Source organism: Lolium rigidum, chromosome 2, assembly GCF_022539505.1.
Source record: "Lolium rigidum isolate FL_2022 chromosome 2, APGP_CSIRO_Lrig_0.1, whole genome shotgun sequence".
Taxonomy (NCBI): Eukaryota; Viridiplantae; Streptophyta; class Magnoliopsida; order Poales; family Poaceae; genus Lolium; species Lolium rigidum.
The window spans coordinates 38,814,707-38,838,096 of record NC_061509.1 but is presented as its reverse complement, the minus strand read 5'-3'; the positions used below and the strand labels follow the sequence as shown (position 1 = coordinate 38,838,096).

The 23,390-nt window shown below is 44.9% G+C and overlaps 1 non-coding gene across 1 annotated transcript; it reads left to right on the top strand.

Moving 5' to 3' along the window:
* The first annotated feature begins 4,439 nt into the window (after positions 1–4,439).
* On the top strand, positions 4,440–4,512 carry TRNAA-CGC. The gene has a single exon. It is a non-coding gene; the product is annotated as a tRNA-Ala (tRNA).
* The last annotated feature ends 18,878 nt before the right edge of the window (positions 4,513–23,390 follow it).

Genomic DNA, 23,390 nt, shown 5'->3' with positions numbered 1-23,390 from the left:
ATCATTACTTAGAGTGATCGGTTCTACTAGATCGGACAGCCGAGAGTCGTATGAAAGAACAAGATTGTCATGGATTTCATCATGTGGTCGATGGGAGGCTCATTGGCCTAGTTTTCGTTCACGGGTGTATTTTCTAGGTTGGGTAGGCCCATTTTAGCCCCGTTTGACACTTTTTTTTGGTTGACGATCGTGCTATATGTACGTAGACCCCACATGTGTCATCCCTGATTTGTGCAATTGTGTCTCAATTCTCACGGTCGTTTCTCACGGTTTTGCTCGAGCCCATGACGAAGAAACAAGATCTATACATAAAATGTGTCTATTTACATCCAAATCAGCGACATCTAATATGGAACAGAGGGACTAATAAATATGGCACTTGCATACTACCATATACTCTACAATAAAACTAGCAGCCTTTTAGCTTTCATAGGTTCAAGTTCACCGGAGGGCAAACTCTCGTGTTTGAGATCCATATAATAAGGACATCCACCAGTAAGATTAATTGTTTGCTCCTGGAGATTGTAAGCAAGAAGCAGGCCAACGGATGATGAACTTGATCAAAATCACAAGATCGTAGCAATAACTCCATACATTTGAAATCAGTTCAGTTGTTTTTTTTTCTAATACACTGTAGCAAGGCTGTGTTTAAACAAAGAGACTCTTGAGAGAGATAGCCTAGTTTCAGGACGACTTGCTCCAAGTTGAAATATGGTTACTAGAGCTCCACACACGGGATCATAGGTGACCACCTTGCCTTTGGACGTGGCAATGAAAATCACCTTGTTCTTCTTTCCCAACACTCTGACATGCCGTGGCCCAGTCAGATCATCTATTCCAACATGCTGCGCTGCCAATGCCAAATCGATGCGAAGCTCCAGCGACCAGCAGTCACCACCATTGCCGTACTTCCAGATCTCCAGCAGACCAGCAGAGTTATGACGAAGGTCCCGGACCATGCACAGCCTGCCATCGAGTTCTGTCAGGTGCGCCGTTCCTCTGCCGTCCCAGTCGAAGGGCGGTGGCCGGACCCAGCAGCCAAAGGTCTCGTCCGCGACGGAGAAAGACAGCACCGCCACAGGCATGCTCTCAGGCATGGTCGGGTTGACGAGCCAGTGGAGAAAACCGTCCACGAAAACTGGTTCCAGGTTGTCCTTGGTCGCCGTCAGCAGCGCAGCCCCGGCGAGCGTGGAAGGCACGACGCCGCCGTCAGCTGCAGTGGGGAGGGTGGTCTCCAGCGGCGGTCAGCTGGGCCGCTGCCGAGGGTGTACAGCTCGCACTTGATCGTGGGGGATTTGTCTCCGGAGCGCTCGCCGGAACCGTTGAACAGCCGCACCACCTTGTGCGTCTTGGCCCTGGCGTCGAACCCGAGGCCGGCGGTCGATGGATAGAGCGCCACCCAGTTACCCCGGCAAGAAGGCGGCGGCGGTAACTTGGCGCTCGCTCGCGTGGTCGCGTTGAGGACATGGTAGGGTTCTGACATCGACAGGGGCTTGTGCAGGAGGCTGAGGCCGCCGCACGGCGCCGGCGATATGGCCGCGAAGTGCCTTCGCGTGTCATCGAGGGTGAAAAGCTGCGTGCCGCCTCCGGTGCGCACCTCCGTCGCCCCCCTGGCGTTGCACGACGGCAAGGAGAGGAACAGCAGCTGAGCCGCTGGCTCCATCTCCGTCGTCGTCGACTCGTCAAGCTTCATCCACGCCGAGCAGAACTCATCTGAGGATAGCAGCGCCGCCCAGCGGCGGCACACAGCGCTGAAGCGGAGGATGGATTTCGCGGGCAGACGCGTGAGCACCTCCAACTCCATCTCCTCAGGCAGCATGGACAACACGGTCCTTGCCGTCTTCTTGTTCCGCGTCATCGTCGCCATGTCCGATCGGCGTACCAGGGGATGCGAAACCGGCTATGTACTCTCAAAATCTTGTTAATGGTCGCAAAAGTTAGGTCAGAGTATATACCCTAAATATAAAAGATGGGTCTTACCTTACGACACCGGCCGTATTCCGATCGAATACGTATGCCCAGCCTGCCGCCATACCGATTCACTCCGTGATATTGGACCTTTTAGTTAGGTGTGTACCTTGCGAGAAATAATTGTAATTCTACGCAGAAAAAAGAAGAAGAGAAATAATTGTAAATTCTGACAAGGTAAATAATTGTAATTTCTGCTTTCTTTTTTGTGCCATGCTGTGTAGTAAAAATCATCGTGATTGTGTCTTCCATGCATGTATGGGCAACAGACACTGCGGCAAAACAAGTCTTTGTCGTGCAACTATTTGCACGGCAAAGGGCCCTATATGTACGGTAAAGGTTTTGCCGTGCAACGTCGTGCGATAAAAATTGCAGGGCAATGCCATTGAATGTAAAAGCTTCTTTACCGTGCGACTCGCCAATGTTGCACGGCAAAGGCTTTGTCGTGCGACGCCGCACGATAAAGATTCTAAACTGGTTGTTCTGGGAATCGAACCTAGGGCGCAGAGTAGGGAAAACATCTACAGCATCTTGCCGATGGGCATACACCATTGACACGGTTATGACACCGATACGCTCGGAGCGCCCTCGTCTTTTTTAGACTACCTCGGCACTTGACACTGTGCCGTGCTTGCTGAACAAGAATTGCAGCTCAGAGCTATTCACTCTTGGAGGCAGATTACGCACTAGCTATCACCCTGAACTGTAAGGTTCCTCTAGGATTCAACACAGGTTCACATGAATTCGAGATACAACTGTGGATTCAAGTCCAGAATGGGGACGAGGAAGGGAGCAGGAGGTGAGATTTCAGAGTCGTTCGTCGTTCTGATCCAACTGGATAACACCGCAGAGGAGCGTTACAGAACTTGTAGCTTCACCGAGTCCAGGCTGGGTCGTCATACTTCGAGTTGGGCTTCATGGGCCTCTTGGACCGTCGAGGTGAATTCGCATCTTCCGCGCCTGGCTTGACGAATTCACCTGCCACTCTGCCAGTGCCTTGCCTCGCTTGATCTGCGCCTTGTGGTCGTCACGTCTGACATGAACCAAGGCTCGTAATGCCTCGAGATGTTGGTCATGCATGCTAGAGCTTTCCTTTGTCGCTTCTGGTTTGGTTCCAGAGCCTTTCGCGACATCTTGGAGATTTCCTGATACAACAAAATATAAGTGTTAGCTTTGTAGCACTACAGGAATCGCAGAGTGTGCCGACGGCCCAAAGCCCTCGATGTCCCGATATATGAAAAGACTAATTCTAACTAGAGGTAAGTTTAAAATGTTTTAACAGTACATATTTGAATTGGAGACATGGCAGCGGGTTGGGGAAGGATCCAGGTGCACTTCTCGGTGTCCCACCCTCGAGGCACCCGCTCAACGAACTCCGTCTCGCCGTCGCCGAGGTTGTATCTGAACACACCGAACAGCTCCCCCGGCAGAGCCTTACTATGGTTGTAGTACACGAAGTAGACACACCCGGCGTGGCCACCCAGCTGCGGCGCGACGTCCATGGCGAAGTTGTTGGGCGATCCTAGGAAGAACACGCGATCGGAGACGCTAGGACCGTCTTTTCTCACCCATCGCATCTTTGCCGGCGCCGATGCATCTTCCTCTAGGTTCGTCGGCCTAGTTTTATACGATGTTCACGAGTGTATTTTCTAGGTTGGGCAGTTCCATTTTAGCCATGTTTGACACATTTTTTTTTTGTTCACGATCGTGCTATCCGTGCCTAGACCCCACATGTCATCCCTGATTTGTGCAATTGCGTCTCAACTCTCACGGTTTCGCCAAGCCCATGACGAAGAAACGAAATCTATACGTAAAACGTGTCTACATACATTCACATCAGCGACATCTAATATGGAACGGAGGGAGTACTAAATATGACACTTGCATCCTACCATCTACTCTACAATAAAACTAGCAGCCGTTTAGCATTCATAGATTCAAGTTCATCGGAGGGCAAACTCTCGTGTTTGATATCCATATAATAATGCGGACACCACCGGTAAGATTAACTGTTTGCTCTTGGAGATTGTAAGCAAGAAGCAGGCCAAACGAGATGATGAATTTGATCAAAATCACAAGATCGTAGCAATAACTCTATACATTTGATATTTACGTCAAGATCTTATGATCATACCATAGGAGGAGATAATGTGAAGATTAAACAACACCAGATTAAGGTACTAGAATCTATCTTGCCCCCCCCCCCCCCTTTTTTTACGAGTAATAACATCTATCTTGATTTCCTAACCTTCATTGGCTGGGTGGTAAACAAATCAGGAGCCTTTCAGCTTTGTTATCTTCAGATTCATCAGAGGGCAAAGGTTTGGATTCTGATTCTACTATGGCCTCAACATCTGCTCCGGCTATGGCGCTACAAGAGGTTATTCTCCTGTCTCAAAAAAAGGGATAGGTTATGTTCAGTCAGACTAAGCAAGACGAAAGAGTGTCTCATCACTTCGTACACATCGATCGGGGGTGTAGCTCATATGGTAGAGCGCTCGCTTCGCATGCGAGAGGCACGGGGTTCGATTCCCCGCACCTCCAAAATTTTATTCTGCTGGATCCCTGCTTTGCTTTTTTGCCTGTTAACGAAAACTCTGCAGTTTGTTTCATTCCTTTTTCTAAAAGTTAGATCTGTTGAACAAGCCGATAATATAAACACCGAGATGGAGTTTACGCCAATGAGCCATCAACGTCATCGCAGTTGATCTATTGAATAAACTTTGAAGAAGAATTATTCGCTAGTTGTTGTCGTTGCTGCCACCGAAGTGGAGAAAACCAGAACTACCATCTGGTAGATTGGGGCCTCCCCGCACTCCTACACCGGTGAAGCCCACAGAGGAGGAGGGAGGTGTTGCGGCACGGTGCACCTAGAAGAGCGCCTTCTAGGGTTTTCTCTACCTCGAAAAAGTTTATGTCTGACCTGTTTACGCATAGAAAGATTTTTTTTCTTTCGCGCAGGCAAGAGAAATAGTACATGCTTCCTACTAAATTATGTCGTACTTTCTCATTATTATACTAGTTTGATAGTTAAGTAGGATTTGTTGTGCTTTCTTGAAATACATTTCTTGAGTTCATGTTTGTCGTGCTTACAACTTAGAGCTGAAAAGAACGGATTATGAAAAAATATCAAACTATCTAATTCACTCTTCATGCACTACATTGCTTTTTTTTTTTGAATTGGCACTAACCTTTGCTCAACTATTTTTTTGAGTCAAAAGACATGTAGACAATGACTCATGTTGTGGCAGATCTGGTTTTGCTTCTTCTTACTGACGATATGATTATGCTAGTGGAAACTACACTATACCCAGCGAATACACAAAAAATCATTGAGAAAGTGTTCACCACAATGCCCAAGATGGTATCCTCCTCCTCTTTCTTGTTTCACCGTTAAGTTGTGGGTTCCAGCATGAAGGTCCTTAGGGGGGCGTAGCAGTCCTCCGCCAACTAATTTTATGATGCTTTTGTTATCACCAGATTTTGGCTAAATCAGGAGGTGGGCCGCGATCAAGATGGGCTTGGAAGATTACACATTGAAGATCTATGAAGCGGCCTTGCACGGAGAATTTGGGCTAGGTTGCCCGTGTATCTTTAATTATAGTAGATTGTATCTAGATTAAAAGTTAGAGTTTATCTCGTGCACGGTTTAGTGCACGACCACATTAGAAAGTCCGCTGGACTATAAATATGTACCTAGGGTTTATGGAATAAACAACAACCAACGTTCAACCACAAACAAATCTCGGCGCATCGCCAACTCCTTCGTCTTGAGGGTTTCTACCGGTAAGCATCATGCTGCCTAGATCGCATCTTGCGATCTAGGCAGCACAAGCCTGCCCACGTTGTTCATGCGTTGCTCGTATCGAAGCCTTTTTGATGGCGAGCAACGTAGTTATCTTAGACATGTTAGGGTTAGCATTGTTCTTCATATTACATGCTTTCGTAGTGCAACCCTTGCATGTCTAGCCGCCCTTACACCTATCTTAGGTGTAGGGGCGGCACCCCGCTTGATCATAGTTTAGTAGATTTGATCCGTTACGGTTGCTCCTTGTTCTACAAGGATTAGTTTAATATCTGCAATAGTTAGGCCTTACAAAGGGGGGGAGGATCCAGCGGCGTGTAGGGTGGCGTTTGCTAGCCCTAGAAAGGATGTTCCGGGGATCAACCTCGTGTTGGTTTTTAGGCCCTGTCTAGGATCGGCTTATGATCACCGTGCGCGAGCGCGAGGCCCAACCTGGAGTAGGATGATCCGATTATGCGGTGAAAACCCTAAATCGTCGTAGATCTCATTAGCTTTACCTTGATCAAGCAGGACCACCATATATTCGGACACCTCGTCTGAATCATGGGTGGATCGGCTCTTTGAGCCGATTCACAGGATAGCCTGAGAGCCGATCGAGGCTCGTATTTAATGTTTACGTGTGTGCCCTGCAGGAAACTAAGCGAGGCATCATCCACACCTTCCTGACCAGGTATAGGTCAGGTGGCACGCCCTTGTGATAAACATCGGCGCGTGCGACCAGGAGGCTTTGCGGGCCGTCGCTCAGAGGGACTGGGGCCAGCCGCAGCCCTAGTTGTTCCCGGCTCTACCGTGTTGCCCGTCTCTGCCCGCCAGGGGGTTTCTGACGTCAACAGCTTTATAATCAACTTTGTTGCATTCCATTTTAGACTGATGTAACAAAGTGATTTCCCCAAAAAACAGTAGAGGGTAGTTCATTCATCTTAGGCAAAAATAGGCAGCACTTGATCAACTTGGATTATTAAGTCAATAAGGGAAATATCAACAATAATTTGATCCATTATCTTAGGCAATAAATACACACTTGTAAAAATATAATGGATGTGTGTGTGTGTGGTGGCCTGGTGGGTGGTGGGGAGGGGGGGGGGGGGGGGATTGCCCCTGCCTCAATGAAGTTGCGCCAACAAAGATGTGAGTGCACTGGTCAACGTTATTGTGAGGAAGTCGGTAGATGAGTGGAGTAAGGACACTCGTAAACTAGGTCGATCTTGTGAAATTCAATGTTATTGGTTATTGAAACCGGTTTAACCACTACAAGATATTGCAACACAATTTGCAACATGGATTAGATGAGATTTTCCTCCGATATCTGCATGAAAAACATGAAAAACACTTCCACTTCATGTGATAGAGTCATAGAGCACATTACGTAATGATCAAGCGATAAAATGTTATTCCACTTTCCGTCGATAGAGCTCATTACATATAGATCAAGGCTTGTGGCTCCCATGACAATTTATTTGTATATTTATAGTTTCGTTGTGCCACATTTTTACCACCAAGTTGTGAGATGATGTTTTAGTTAAATACTCTTTAATACTTATAATACAATGTATCTGCGCACTTCTTTATGATGAAATATTTCCTCCCGTTAAAATAAAACTACTCTCATAATGTTGGCACGAACACATTACACAATTTTATCCGAATAATACTATGTCTTTTATATGTTATACTCATTCACGCCCTTATTTAACTTCAAGGGTGGCTAATTTGCCTGGCAATATTTTTGGGAATGAAAAGACACTACGCCTAGCCGAGTGAGGCAATGCAATATGTGGCCCATGGTTCATCTTTAGTCTTGCAGGTCCCATGGAGACACATTTACAAGATAATCTTGCTCTCATCTAATCATAATTCCACCGTAGCCACGTTGGCACGACCATGTTGGTAGCCCCTTCAGGTTTCAGGAGACATTGTCCACCAACAACAAGGCACGCCATGAACAAAAGAACAATCACGTACACGCAATGCCCTCGTTCATCGAAATGTTTTTTTTCGACGAACAAGATCAAATGCAATATGTTAATCAAGAACCGTGTATCACATGGTATCTAAAGGTATAATTGTTGCACCCCCATGGGGCATGGAGAGGCTATCCACGATAAGCACATCGCGCCGATGGATTGGCTGCTCGCTCCGCTCCATCTCTCACCGATTGGGCCACGTGTCGCTAGACAATTGGCCGTGGCGGTTGGGTGTGAGACAAAAGTCACAAAACCAGAGACCCCCAAGCCAAACCCTACCCATTTGCTTGCAGCCGCCGGGTCTGGCCGCGTCCTCCTCTCCCCTCGCGCCCCCTCCCATCCCCGCCGCCACCTCCCTGTGCTACGGCTCCTCCTCTCCGCCGGCCTCCTCCTCTGCGCCGGCCTCCTCGCTCCCGTGCGTGTTGATGTCGTCGTCGCTGGACTGCAGATCATGCCCTCTCTCGTCCTCTCCTCCTCCTCCTCCTTTACTGCCTCTCCCTCTTCCTTTCATCCTCCCTCCCTCAATCCCATCTCCAAGGTTGAGCTCGTTGTTGTTGAGCATGGGATGGCCAGGAGGGCCATGGCTGCCCGCATCTTATCCCTTCCTCCACCGTGAGTTCCACCCCATGGGTTCCCAACTTCTCTCCTCTCTCTCTCTCTACTCCTTGCCATGCCTTAGCTCGTCCCTCCCCAGAACAGTAAGAGTTTCTGGTCTAGGTGCTGGAGAAAGAAGAAGAGATGGCAAGAAGAGGAGCAAGCGGAGGAGAAGGAAGAATAGAAGATCAACACCTTCCCTGTCCGATTCCTCTTGATCCAGCTCCAAGGGTGAGTTTTCCCACCCTCCATTACCCTCCTAGGTTCTGTAAATAGTGTTTCTCAGGTGCTAATAGCAGGGGATTAGAAAGATCATGTGGAAATTAGAGGAACCATGTTTCTATATTCCCGTTTCTGGACATACAGGTTCATAGATCTTCAGTTTCGACTACCCAGTTGGCCGAATTAGAGGAAGCTTATTTTGAGAAATTTGTAGATCTCGTTCCTGCGATCGTTTTGAGTGGTCATTCGCTTAATTTGGTTCAGCGGTTTAGCTGCAGCGTTAAAAACAAGTTACTGGTCTATTTTTGGAAAATAATATTTTTGTGTATGGTCCCTTCCTCTCTATACCGTTGTTTTTTATGCAGAAGAGCGCCGACAAGCAAGGTATACGCAGAAGGTAGCATGGTCATTTCGCTCGCTCGTGCGACCTCTATGGCGGTGGGATTTGACCTTATGAGGTTTGCCACGCTCGAGTTAGACCGTATGAGGAAATCAGTGGGAATCAACCGTCGCATCCAAATCAGGAATCAACACTTGTGAAGGTGAGCTTGCCATATCTCTTGTGATACCATAATTTCCCACTGATACATTAAAAATATATTCTGCATTATTTCATTATTTGTGCTCCCTGAGGTGACACTAAGCGCGAGTTTAGTTGTTGATTCATTGCCTTGCCAACATAAGGCGGTGTTAACTTGTGTATGTTGGTTGGTAGAAAATTAGGCGAAGAATTATAACCTATCATTTGTCTCATGTTGTGCTTCAATCTCTTTCTTGTTAATATGATTTTTCTTTTCAGTTATTCACAAGAAATGACTGTGACTTTTGCCTACTCACAGCCATTAGAGGTGCTCCTTCGGCAAAAGTTAGCTCCATGGATCCTGCCAATTTTTGGTGGCTGTTGATTCAGGTAAGATTAATATTATTTATCTCCCTTCAGTTTTGCATATATTTACAATATCTGGAGGCCTCACTTTGGATTTTTACTTACAACACCAACTATTGCAGTAAGTGATTATCTGAAAATTACATTACATGCTTCCCTATTGTGTATTTGCAGTATTGGCTTTCAATAGATGATGCAAATATGCACTTGATTAATAATCAAACTATTTTCCAGTCAATAATGAATGTGGAAATATGGTAAGTTTAACTGATGTGCCCTGCCATTTCTTTGTTGTATATTTCTCTTATTATTCTTCTAACTTTTTTCTTCACCTACATCGACTTATTTATGTGCCCTGCCATAATCTCATTTCCTTACGATTCTTCTCCGATTTATTCACATAATCGATGGAAAATGACACACCTTGGTGGTTCTCTGTTTGTCTATATTCTCTGTTTGGAACCTTCTCTTAAATATGTAACTCTAGCAAAGCGAGTAGTTCAGATCTAGCGATAGCGATTCAAGTGTTTGAGGCTGATAGAACGAGCATCAGAACATGCACGTCCAGGTATTGTGGACGGCGTGGTTAGCAAGGTCTAGGCCTCTAGGGAGTGCCTTGCCATTGAGCAAGAAGGTTTTCGTGGTGGCTTGGTTAGTATAGCACCACGTGATGTCTACTATGTAGTGTCACATGTCAAAACTGAACTGGTTTGGTTGGTCAGATAAATATGTTCATTGTTTGGTCTAACGGTGTTAGAATGCATGCCTTTTTTTAAACGGAAACAGTTCATGCATTTTTTTCGTTTGAGATATGTGCTTCAGGCTTTCAGTAAACTTCTATTAAGTGGTTCATTTAGCTGCAATTTGTTTTGTTTGTTGCAGAGGTAGTAGCATTCCCTGGTTATATTTTGATCAATGCAAATTGTTTCTCTATGTAGTCTGGACTACTGCAGTTTGTGGAGCTATCAGCTGGTACAATGATGTTTGATCTTTATGTAGTCTGCTAGATAGAGACTGTCTAATATCGGTTTGTATGCCTTTCCTATGTGGTTGTTAGTAATTTGGTAATATTATGGTTTTCTGGCTTAGGATAAACTGGTATGGGAGAATTATGAATTTCACCTGCTGACCATTGTCCATTCTGTGGTGTTTAGTACGTCATATCACAATTGTAGGTTATTTTATATATATGCTGGATTAATAGGTCACTTCTTCAGATGATGCTCTCTTATATTATGTTTGCATTTCGTTTCAGAAAAGCTGATCTCATGTGGATTTTATGGTAAAGATTACAATAAATTTATAATATCTTGGCAGTATTAAGTATTAACTTCTACAGTATAGTAGCAAGCCGAGCCAGAAGGTGAGCTCATTTCTTCAATACAGAATCTCACATGTTTATGTTAGAATTTCGTTTTAAGATTTCCTATTTTCTTTGTTCTTGTGGTAAAGCTTAGAAAAAAATTATGTTCTCTAATGAATATTGCCTTCTATAATTTTCTCAAGGTGAAGCACCAGAAAGTAATGTTAGGAGATGGCCTAATGAATATTATTTCCGACGGCCTGCTCCTTTTAGTGGAAGGGGAATCTGTTTGATGGAGACGGATATGCGTTGTGTGGTAATATTGTCCTCGCTCTTCCCGAATATTGCCTTCGCTTTATCTCGCTCCTGTTGCAGTTTGCTGGTGAGGTCACCAGCTAGCGGTGGCGCATCGTCTTGCACCTCCGTATCCTCGCGAAGTAGAGGTCGGACCCTAAGGAGCGCGAGTGCCCACAGTGTCAGCTTTGCAAAGAGGGGGAGGAGAACTCCAAAGGTGAGGTACCTAGATAGCTTACAACGATCAACACTTACACAATTGGTAAGTTGCTGCAGCTAGCTATGGTTCTATTTGTAATTACTACTTGTGGAACTCTATTTGTGCATTACCAGGCCACCGGCCATGCCATGATTAGTTAGGATTGTACAGGTTTGAGAGACAATACAATTCACGAGTTTATCAATTGGTATAAATATCAACATTAGGAGGAGATGTATGCTTGGTGCCACTTGGGAATATTGCACCTCTGGCATTGTTTGACATTGTTCAGATTATTTCCGGGTTTGTATATTTGGCCACATAAAAGAGCATATGTATTCGGATAAACAATCACTATTGCCTGGATAACATCGTTGGCATGTGAGGAAAGACGAGCTGTCATGTAAATTGCACAATACTATCACTTTGCGGATTTAGTGTTTTTTTACTGAATATTAGGACAGTTTTGTATATTTTATAGTGTCACTATTAATTTGTTTGTTATCTTAGCTGGAAGCTCCTTTTTATCTAAATCAGGAAGGTATTAAGACTAACACATTCAGTTATTTTCCTCTGGTGGCTTTTCACTAATGACACTCTTTTATTGGTACTTCAGCTCATGGCCGGTCTTCTCAATATTATTTGCTTTCTTAATTCCTGTGATTTCCTATAGATGTTATATCTCATTGCAATGTCTTAAATCTACAGGTTTTGTGGTAGGAGCAAAAAAGACATAATTGATCTCACCGTGGGCTCTAAAAGGAAATCACAGGAATTGGAGAAGCTACTAGGACACTTCTTGTAGACTAAAAGGTATGGCTGATGAATGGCCATTATGGTTCAGAGTTGGATTTCTGTTTTTAGGCATTTTAGATTGTAGTTTTTAAATCTATCTCATGTCTCAAAAAGTTATCCTTTACTGATTGATTTTGATGCTTTGCTAGATTATGGACAATGATTATTGTAGCTAATAATATGTTTGTTTCATTTTTTCAGCATAGATGGAGAACCATTTTACCACATGCGGTGCCCGAGCAATGAGTTCCTCGCTTTACTATCTTCAGGTGCATGCCCAGACCCATCTTTTGTCTTCTTGGATAGATGGTCTTGTGGTTAAGCATATATTTTGTCTTCTTGGATAGATGATCTAGTAACTTTTAGAAGCATCGGCTCAATTCATCACCACATAAATGATCAGTGCACGTTAGCACGTATTGCACTGGGCAAGTATCTAAGGACTATCCTCCCCGGTCAGAACGAAATATGTCACAAAGATCCCAAGACTTCAACTCATATTAGACACAAAAATTTAGGTAGAGGGCACATGCCCCCCCCCCCCCCTCCACCACCACCACAAATTTATATGCTTTAAATCAACTAACCAATCGAGGGAGAAAGATCGGTCGCCTATCCCGCGCGCCTTTTCTTTCATGTGTTCCTCGTCTGCGCATGGAAGTGACTAGCTCCCTTCATACCTAGTTGTTGCTACTAGCTAGCTTTTCTACCTAGCGTCAGCGCCTTCCCGGGGAGTGGTCCGTGTAAGGGCATCTCCAACCGGGCGATCCAAACCGCGCCCGCGCATCCGGATGGGTCCAACCGGACAAAAATGCGGCCCAGCGCGCGGACCCATCCCTAAAACGGATGGCCGCGGCGTCCGGGACGACCCAAACCCGACCCAAATCTGGGACGAGTTTGCGTGGCCGCGGACGCCGAAGGCTGGTCGCTCGCGTCCTCCCCTTGTCCGCCCCTGGCCCACCTGTTTGTCTCCCAAAACAGAAACACTCCACTCCACTCACAAAACCTAGAGATGGCCGACGAAGTGACTGCCGCCGCCACCGCCACCACCGCCACCATCGGAGACGAGGCATAGCTCGCGGCCGTTGCCGCTCCTCCCGTGGCGGAAGCTCCTCAACTGGACGCTCCGGTGGTGGTGGAGCCCGGGCCGGCGACGAAGAAGGCGAAGCTCGACCTCACCGCGGAGCAGAGGGCGGTGGAGACCAAGAAGCGGGGCGACCGCCACAGGGCGCTCGAGCAACGGAAGAGGGATGTCGCTGCCGCGGAGGAGCGGCAGCGGGCGGCGGAGCAGCTCCTCCAACTCAAGACGGAGGCGAAGGCGAACGTCATGCAAGAGCATGCCATGCTCTTTTACGGCCACGCAGCGCTCGCTCAGCACTTGATCCTCCCGGGCGCCGGCACGGCCTCGGGGGGGGAGCTTGGCCTCGTCCGTGACCCGGCCCCTTCCTCCAAGGTCAACATCCCAGCCGACTGCCCCGTTTGGGTACTCGCCCGACGCGGTACGCGTACCCGTCACGGGATGGGTCACCGGAGGTGGGCGAGTCCATGTCACATTTTGTTTTACTTTTAAAACCGTGTGGTACAACCGTACAGGTGTACAAGCTAGCTAGTCTATGTACTAGCACTAGCTAGCTATTTTTGTCTTCTAATCATGCTCTACTAGCCAAGATTATTTTGTTAAAATAGCTGGTGATTTTGTTATCAATTAATCTATTGCAAAAGAAAAACTTTTCCATGCTACAACCATATTATGTTTGTTGTAATAATTTGTGATTTTTTTGAAAGTTGTTGATGATTTTTGTAGTAAATCAAACTACAGCAAAAAAATGTTTGTTTAACAACTTATTTTTGTAGCATTCATTTATAAAAATGTTTACACAATTTTTTTTGTAATAGTACATGTATTTTTATATGTGGGGTGATGATTTTTTTTCGTAATAGTATATATTATTATACATTGGGTGATGATTTTTCTGTTGTATTAGTATATATTTTTTATATATGGGGGATGGTTTTTTGTTGCAATAGTATATATTTTTTATACATGGGGCTGATTTTTTTTGTTGTAAAAGTATATATTTTTATACGTAGGGTGATGATTTTTTGTTGTAATTGTATATACTTTTTATACATAGGGGATGATTTGTTGTAATAGTATATGTTTTATACGTGGGGGTGACTTTTTTATTGTAATTGTATATTTTTTTTATAGATGCGGGGTGATGGTTTTTTGTTGTAATACTTTCTTCCCTAAGTAAACTACTCCTAAATATTTTATTGAAAAAATAATATAAATGTGATTAGTATTTTGTTCTTACATTTCCTCCTGGAATATATTGTGCAATATGAAATAAAGTTAGTGCAGTATCAATAAAGATTTTCAATTTTTTTTTGAGGTTAAACAGTAGGTTTCCCCACTGTGTATTTTATTTATTTTATAAAAAAACAAAGTATCAAAGTAACAGGTAACGAGGTGCTAGAGGAAAGCACCACATAAAATCACTAAAACAAAAAAAAAGAGCTAACTAAAGCAGAACTCCAAATCCAACTCATATAAACAATTTCACCCAATCTGCAAGCCCTGCATAAGATTTTCTTTTCGCCTTGTACACCAGAAGATCCAACTCCTCCTTGAAGAATTTCTTGCATCTGTATAAATTAGGGGTGATCTCCTTGAAAAGGGAGTCATTTCGAACTCGCCAAATAGACCAACATCCAAGAATAACGATGTCCAAAGAGAAAGTCTGCCCAATAGCTGTCAAGAGCGAGCTGATGGTTTCTTCATGATAAGAGGCCTGTCCTGAATCCACAGGAATAGACCACCCCGGGCAAATGTACTGCCAACACATGAGGGCAAAAGGGCACACAAAGAACAAATGAGTTCTTGATTCAAGCTGCAAGGAACCACACATAGCACAAGAATAATCTGGCAGAAAAAACCCTTTCTTTGGAGCAGATGCCTAGTATTAATGATGAGGTCTAAGACCCCGTTTGTGGCCCGATCTTGCGGTTGACCCGAAATCCAAGGAGGGAGAGAGGGAGAGCGCGAAGAACACGATGAACCTGAAGAACATGAAGAACTCACGCACGCACACCAACCCGATACAATCGATACTTACCCTCGTGGCTCGATGGACCACGCCAATAGAATCAACCCGGGAGAGACGCGGGGTAGAATCCCGGAGTGAGAGATCGGTGAGGGAGATGAATCAAGGAGTGGGAGAGAGAGTGGGTAGCACTAGAATCTCACACTCACAAATCCATACATCCATCAAGGGTTGCCTTGGATACAAAGGGGATGAAACCCTAGGGAGACAAAGCTCAAAGTCATCTCTAAGCCTAAATCTTGTCTAAAGAGGTAAGGGGCCGACCGGGGTGCTTATATAGGCATACAAGGCAGCTCGGGTCGAACGGTTACAAGTTGGTGGGTCAAACCCGTGAAATCCGGTCACAGGGCCGGTTGGACCGGGTCTGGGACCGGCCCATCCGGTCCAAACCGGATTCTGGACCGGGCGGTGACCGGGCGGGGCTCTCGGGGCCCCGGGACATGCTCCGGATGGCACAGGCGGAGAATCCGGTCGAAACCGGGTAGTCCGGTCTGGGGGCCGGTCAGACCGGGCCTGGGGCCGGCCTGGCCGGTCATAGGGCCGGTCGGACCGGGCCTGGGGCCGGCCTGGCCGGTCGTAGGGCCGGTCGGACCGGGCCTGGGGCCGGCCTGGCCCTTTTCCCCTCTTGCCTCTTCTTCCTCTTCCTTCTTCTTTGCACCATGATGAATGGCTCCTCTTCCCTTCCCTTGCTTCCTTGCACCATGGATGTTCCTCCTCTCCGGTCCTCGATGACTCTTGTACCTAATGACATATAACATGTCGACATGAGGTAGCATTCCATTCAAGGTGTCTACGAGGTCGAGTATCGAGAGGAAGGAGTTCACCTTGTCGCGTGTAGCGTGGGTGAGGGTTGAAGGTCCACTTGGGGGACTCTTTGGCCATGGTGTAGCGTCGACGATAGGCGGGGCTGTACTTGATGGTCTTGGTGTAGCGACGTCGGTGACCGGGGCTACATCATCTCCCCCCCCCCCCTTGGGGAAGAGTCGTCCTCGACTCTTGTTCCTCCTCACCGACGGTGTAGTCCATGGTGGGTGTCCCATGTTGTGGTAGAGGGATAAAGTCGCGGTCGAAGAAGAGCTTGGGGAAAAACAACTTGCAAATGGAAAGCTTGTGGATGCCAATTTTGTGATTGGCGAACAAGAGGCTCTCAATCAAATACGAAGCATCAAGTCGTTTCTCCAAGAGGCATTTGTCAAAAATGGGAAACAAAAGTGTGTCGATGTATCCAAAATTTGGAAGGGCAAAAATTTGTGCATGTAAGAGTTGTAAGGTGTCAAAAATGTGACGTGTGGCATTGTCCCACACAAATGGAACAATCAAAAGGCAAGTATTGGTGGCAAAATTTTGGGCAAAATTGTTATGTGCAATGGCAGAGAGGTGGAAACTTCTAGCTTGGGAAAGTATGGTTGGCGTGAGCCAAGTATGGGTATCCTCAAGTGTCAAAGAATCCATTTCAATTGCCAAAGGTGAAATGAGAAATCCAAAGAAGAGCAACTTTTTGTGTGACATGTGGCACAAGATGCATAAGGTGTCTCTCACATGTATGACATGGTCCTTGAGATTCTTGGAGTGTATGATGATAACATCAAGACATACAACAACCATTGTGCCAACAAGATGTGTCAAGATATGTTGCATAAGAAGCAAAAGAGGTGACGAGGCATTGGACCAAACCGGAAACTCGACAAGGCAAGTCGGAAACACATGAGGGCGAAGGCTTGTGGGAACATTCCCTTTGGTGTGATTCCCGCGGGTTAGGTCCTTGTTGGGGTAGCTCTCAATTGCGCGTTTTGTGAGCTCATGCTCCGTAGCGGTGGAAGTAGTCATTCGGGTACCTATACACACAAAAGAGAAAACAAAAAGCGTGTGTGCATGGTAGAGGAACACATCATCCATCATGATGTTCCATGTCTTGTGCACATCACCATTAGTGTCAATCAAGATAGTATGAAATGCATGGCGATGGTGCATATGGCAAGAAGGTGCATTCATGGCATGTGGTAACTCATGATCATCAAAAAGTGAGAAGGCTATGGGGGCCATCTCGTGAACAACGAAATAAGCATTCTTGCATACCAAGCATAAGAAAGAGCAATTGTTCACAATCATGGATGCAAGGATCATGGAATGGTGTAAGCATTTTGGACAAAGCATGCGGAAGCTAATGTCATCCTTGTCATTATCATTGCAAGCAATACATGGTAAAGGGCAAGTGGTCGACATATTGCAAGCAATGGTGGAAAATTGGAAGCTCTCATAGCATGGCATGGTCATGGTATCACAAGCGTTCACTTCCACATGATCAACAATGTTATCAAGCAAAGTATCGCATGGGAAAATGAAAGTAGCATGTGACGTAGCAAATGTATCATCAAGATCATGCATGCACTCATAAGTCATCATGTCCACTAGTGGGATCATGGCATCATCAACACCTATGTTGTTACCTTTGTAGGCCGACTCATTTGAGGTAGGTGTTGTGGAAGTAGGAGGATCCATGTGGTCGACATGTCCGTCTTGGAGCAAGCATGGTGAGATATCATCATCTTCATGCACCATGTACATCTTCTCCATGATCGGGAACTCGTCCTCCGTGGAACCTAGTGCAACATAAGAAGACACAAACGAGGGAGAGGTTAATGTGTTAGCAAAAGCGATGTCCTCCATGGACCTATCATCTACCTCTCTCAACTCACTTTGTGTATCACTCATGTCCTCCAAACGGAAGCACTCAAACTCACATATGGGGTGGAAGTCACTCAACTCACTATCACTCTCACTCAAGTGGGCTAAGTGGCTCTCATGCTCACATGGGATTGGTACCAACGCATCGATCAAGCATATAGGAGTAGGCTCGACTTTCTCATCTCCATGCGCCTCCTTGGTTGAAGGGAAATTCCCATGCTCAACCATCTCAACTCCATGCGCCTCCATAGGTGAAGGGAGAATCCCATGCTCACCATGCTCAACTCCATCGCCTCCCAAGTCATCCTCAAGCGGTGGCGCCATGGTGTTGATGAGAGCTAGGCTCGGCTCAACTTCACCCTTGAATTCACCTTGGCGATCTTCATCTTGAAGTGTTGGCGCAATAGGCATCTTGGGGACTTGTGCTTGTAGCTTGTCGAAGTAGAGCGTCTTGGCACTTGGCGTTGTGCATTGCCATGCCACGTGACCCTTGGCCTTGCACACCTCACATAGGAGATTGGGACATTCCCGTGGAGGGTGGCCTTGTTGCTTGCACTTGTAGCATCGGAGTCCATAGGCACGTGACGAGGTAGAGGCCATTGTGGTGGTGGCACAAGAGGTGGAAGTCGCCTTATGAGGAAGGTATGCTCGATGTGCACTTGCCATCCTTGGAGTGGTAGGCACCCTATCATGGTGTTTGTCGCCTTCACGTCGAGGCTCACGTAGTCGTGCTTCATCACCATGTCTTGATGAGTGTCGTCGAAGATCCTTGGGGGATGTTGGTCGATGGCGATCATGAAGTGGCTTGTGGCGGCGAAGCTCATGTGGTGACGTATGTCGATGTAGACCATGAGGTGGTAGAGGTCGACGACTATCATGAGATGGTGTGAGTCGATGACGGTCCTTGACGTGCCTAGATGATGGCTCATGCGGCTTGGCATAGTGCTTGTGGCGCCTTGTGGAGCTTGGAGAAGAGTGTCGATGACGATCATGTTGGGGACTGATACGTCTCCAACGTATCGATAATTTCTTGTGTTCCATGCCACATTATTGATGTTATCTACATGTTTTATGCACACTTTATATCATATTCGTGCATTTTCTGGAACTAACCTATTAACAAGATGCCGAAGTGCCGATTGCTTGTTTTCTGCTGTTTTTGGTTTCGAAATCCTAGTAAAGAAATATTCTCGGAATTGGACGAAATAAAAGCCCGGAGGCCTATTTTCTCACGAAGCTTCCGAAGTCCGAAGGAGAGACGAAGAGGGGCCACGGGGCGCCAAACCCTAGGGCGGCGCGGCCCCCTTGGCCGCGCCGGCCTGTGGTGTGGGCCCCCCGTGCCGCCTCTTGACTTGCCCTTCCGCCTACAAATAGCCTCCGTGACGAAACCCCCAGTACCGAGAGCCACGCTACGGAAAACATTACTGAGACGCCGTCGCCGCCGATCCCATCTCGGGGGATCCTGGAGATCGCCTCCGGCACCCTGCCGGAGAGGGGAATCATCTCCCGGAGAACTCTACACCGCCATGGTCGCCTCCGGAGTGATGAGTGAGTAGTCTACCCCTGGACTATGGGTCCATAGCAGTAGCTAGATGGTTGTCTTCTCCCCATTGTGCTATCATTGTCGGATCTTGTGAGCTGCCTATCATGATCAAGATCATCTATATGTAATTCTATATGTTGCGTTTGTTGGGATCCGATGAATAGAGAATACTTGTTATGTTGATTATCAAAGTTATGCTTATGTGTTGTTTATGATCTTGCATGCTCTCCGTTATTAGTAGATGCTCTGGCCAAGTAGATGCTTTTAACTCCAAGAGGGAGTACTTATGCTCGATAGTGGGTTCATGCCTGCATTGACACCGGGACGAGTGACGAAAAGTTCTAAGGTTGTGTTGTGTTGTTGCCACTAGGGATAAAACATTGATGCTATGTCTAAGGATGTAGTTGTTGATTACATTACGCACCATACTTAATGCAATTGTCCGTTGCTTGCAACTTAATACTGAGGGGGTTCGGATGATAACCTGAAGGTGGACTTTTTAGGCATAGATGCAGTTGGATGGCGGTCTATGTACTTAGTCGTAATGCCCAATTAAATCTCACTATACTCATCATGATATGTATGTGCATTGTCATGCTCTCTTTATTTGTCAATTGCCCAACTGTAATTTGTTCACCCAACATGCTGTTCGTCTTATGGGAGAGACACCTCTAGTGAACTGTGGACCCCGGTCCAATTCTCTTTACTGAAATACAATCTACTGCAATACTTGTTTCTACTGTTTTCTCTGCAAACAATCATCTTCCACACAATACGGTTAATCCTTTGTTACAGACAAGCCGGTGAGATTGACAACCTCACTCGTTTCGTTGGGGCAAAGTAGCTTGGTTGTGTTGTGCAGGTTCCACGTTGGCGCCGGAATCTCGGTGTTGCGCCGCACTACATCCCGCCGCCATCAACCTTCAACGTGCTTCTTGGCTCCTCCTGGTTCGATAAACCTTGGTTTCTTTCTGAGGGAAAACTTGCTGCTGTGCGCATCATACCTTCCTCTTGGGGTTCCCAACGAACGTGTGAAATACACGCCATCAAGCATCTTTTTCTGGCGCCGTTGCCGGGGAGATCAAGACACGCTGCAAGGGGAGTCTCCACTTCTCAATCTCTTTACTTTGTTTTTGTCTTGCTTTATTTTATTTACTACTTTGTTTGCTGCACTAAATCAAAATACAAAAAAATTAGTTGCTAGCTTTACTTTATTTGCTATCTTGTTTGCTATATCGAAAACACAAAAAAATTAGTTTACTTGCATTTACTTTATCTAGTTTGCTTTATTTACTATTGCTAAAATGGCCAACGCTGAAAATACTAAGTTGTGTGACTTCACAACCACAAATAATAATGATTTCTTATGCACACCTATTGCTCCACCTGCTACTACAGCAGAATTCTTTGAAATTAAACCTGCTTTACTCGAATCTTGTCATGAACAGATCAATTTTCTGGAATTAGTTCCGATGATGCTTGCTGCCCATCTTAATAATTTTGTTGAACTATGTGAAATGCAAAAATATAAAGATGTAGATGGTGATATTATTAAACTAAAATTGTTTCCTTTCTCATTAAGAGGAAGAGCTAAAGATTGGTTGCTATCTCTGCCTAAGAATAGTATTGATTCATGGACTAAATGCAAGGATGCTTTTATTGGTAGATATTATCCCCCTGCTAAAATTATATCTTTGAGGAGTAGCATAATGAATTTTAAACAATTAGATACTGAACATGTTGCTCAAGCTTGGGAAAGAATGAAATCTCTCGGTTAAAAATTGCCCAACCCATGGATCGACTACTTGGATGATCATCCAAACCTTCTATGCAGGACTAAATTTTTCTTCGCGGAATTTATTGGATTCAGCTGCTGGAGGTACCTTTATGTCCATCACTCTTGGTGAAGCAACAAAGCTTCTTGATAATATGATGATCAACTACTCTGAATGGCACACGGAAAGAGCTCCACAAGGTAAGAAGGTAAATTCTGTTGAAGAAACCTCTTCCTTGAGTGATAAGGTTGATGCTATTATGTCTATGCTTGTGAATGATAGGACTAATATTGATCCTAATAATGTTCCGTTAGCTTCATTGGTTGCACAAGAAGAACATGTTGATGTAAACTTCATTAAAAATAATAATTTCAACAACAATGCTTATCGGAACAATTCTAGTAATAACTATAGGCCATATCCTTATAATAATGGTAACGGTTATGCTAATTCTTATGGAAATTCTTACAACAATAATAGGAATTCACCCCCTGGACTTGAAGCCATGCTTAAAGAATTTATTAGTACACAAACTGCCTTTAACAAATCTGTTGAGGAAAAGCTCAATAAAATTGATATTCTTGTTTCTAGAGTTGATAGTCTTGCTTCTGATGTTGATCTTTTGAAATCGAAAGTTATGCCTAATGAGAATCATCATAATAAAATTGTTACTACAGCAAATGCCATTCAAGTTAGAATTAATGAGAATATAAGATTAATGGCTGAACTGCGTGCTAGGTGGGATAGAGAAGAAAATGAAAAACTAGCTAAAGAGAAGAATATAGCTAAAGTTTGGACTATTACCACCACTAGTAATGCTAATGCTACACATGTTGCTGCACCTCCTACTCATACTAATAAAAGAATTGGTGTTAGCAATGTTTCCACTTCTAATGCAAAGCGCGAAAAACTGCTCGAAACTGCTAAAGCTACTTGAAACTGCCTGCGATAAAGCTGCTGAAATTTTTTCCAACATTGGGGATGATGATCCCATTGCTTTAGATTATAATGGTTTGAATTTTGATGATTGCCACATCTCTGAAGTTATAAAGTTCTTGCAAAAACTTGCTAAAAGTCCTAATGCTAGTGCTATAAATTTGGCTTTCACGCATCATATTACAAATGCTCTCATAAAAGCTAGAGAAGAGAAACTAGAGCGCGAAGCCTCTATTCCTAAAAAGCTAGAAGATGGTTGGGAGCCCATCATTAAGATGAAGGTTAAAGATTTTGATTGTAATGCTTTATGTGATCTTGGTGCAAGTATTTCTGTTATGCCGAAGAAAATTTATAATATGCTTGACTTGCCACCATCGAAAAATTGTTATTTGGATGTTAATCTTGCTGATCATTCTACAAAGAAACCTTTGGGTAAAGTTGATAATGTTCGCATTACCGTTAACAATAATCTTGTTCCCGTTGATTTTGTTGTCTTGGATATTGAATGCAATGCATCTTGTCCAATTATATTGGGAAGACCTTTTCTTCGAACTCGTTGGTGCTATTATTGATATGAGGGAAGGAAATATAAAATATCAATTTCCTCTCAAGAAAGGTATGGAACACTTCCCTAGAAAGAGAATGAAGGTACCTTATGATTCTATCATTAGAACAAATTATGATGTTGATGCTTCATCTCTCGATGTTACTTGATACACACTTTCTGCGCCTAGCTGAAAGGCGTTAAAGAAAGCGCTTATGGGAGACAACCCATGTTTTTACCTACAGTACTTTGTTTTTATTTTGTGTCTTGGAAGTTGTTTACTACTGTAGCAACCTCTCCTTATCTTAGTTTTGAGTTTTGTTGTGCCAAGTTAAGCCGTTGATAGAAAAGTAAGTACTAGATTTGGATTACTGCGCAGTTCCAGATTTCTTTGCTGTCACGAATCTGAGCCCACTGCCCTGCAGGAAGCTCAGAAAATTATGCCAATTTACGTGCATGATCCTCAGATATGTACGCAACTTTCATTCAATTTGAGCATTTTCATTTGAGCAAGTCTGGTGCCATTTTAAAATTCGTCAATACGAACTGTTCTGTTTTGACAGATTCTGCCTTTTATTTCGCATTGCCTCTTTCGCTATGTTGGATGAATTTCTTTGATCCACTAATGTCCAGTAGCATTATGCAATGTCCAGAAGTGTTAAGAATGAGTGTGTCACCTCTGAATATGTCAATTTATATTGTGCACTAACCCTCTAATGAGTTGTTTCGAGTTTGGTGTGGAGGAAGTTTTCAAGGATCAAGAGAGGAGT